Here is an 835-nt window from a genome sequence, read left to right as displayed (position 1 = left end):
ACTTTTAATCAAATATACTTTGATACCAGGCAATGTATCTTAAAGTAAGTGTTTTCTTAATAGTAAGGTAATTTCCAGACAAAATTATAAATGCAGAGAGATTCTGACACTCAGTTTCATTGCTCAGGTGTGGTTTCTTGTTCTTCCCCGACCTCTCTGTTCTTACCACTGAGGTTGCTGCCTTTCAGGAATATATATAGTAGGAAATATAATTGCGAATTTACTTTGCATGATGTCTCAAAATTCTACACGTAAACACATTCAATTAGTGACAACACTTGTGATTTTTTTATTAATCAGAACTTAAAGTCAATTAGAAATGCTAATTAGTTAAGTGTCACTAAGTTAAAGTCATTGTTCTTGTCAGTAGGGCATACAAAGGGATAAGACAGGTGATAGATATGTAAAAAATTAAAATGGTATGTAAACTGTGTTAGAAACGTATTCATAAATCACTGTCTTGGTTCAGTAGAGATCCATGGGTGTGATCAGAGCTGGCCGTGGACTTGGAACTTGCCAGCAGTTTTTCACTTAGAAATTGATAAAATGTGAACCTAGGAAAAATGCTCAGAGAGTTCTAATTTTTTTAAGGTCATATAGCAGACAAAAGAAAAACAAACAAACAAACAAACAAACAAACAAACAAAAAACCCTGAGCTGATTTACCACAATAGATTTTTCCCCCATTTGCCAGTGTGGAAATTTATTTTATTCATTCATATTTATCTTTGAAGCAAATATATAAGATACTCCTTCAGCTTTTTAAATTTTAGTTAGCATGTTATGAATAAAGTATTTGCCCTATGTTCAATTTTATCCTGCACTGTATCTCTAA

The sequence above is a fragment of the Pteropus vampyrus genome, unplaced genomic scaffold (assembly GCF_000151845.1).
Source record: "Pteropus vampyrus isolate Shadow unplaced genomic scaffold, Pvam_2.0 Scaffold192, whole genome shotgun sequence".
In the NCBI taxonomy this organism is placed as follows: domain Eukaryota; kingdom Metazoa; phylum Chordata; class Mammalia; order Chiroptera; family Pteropodidae; genus Pteropus; species Pteropus vampyrus.
This window is presented reverse-complemented; position numbering follows the sequence as displayed.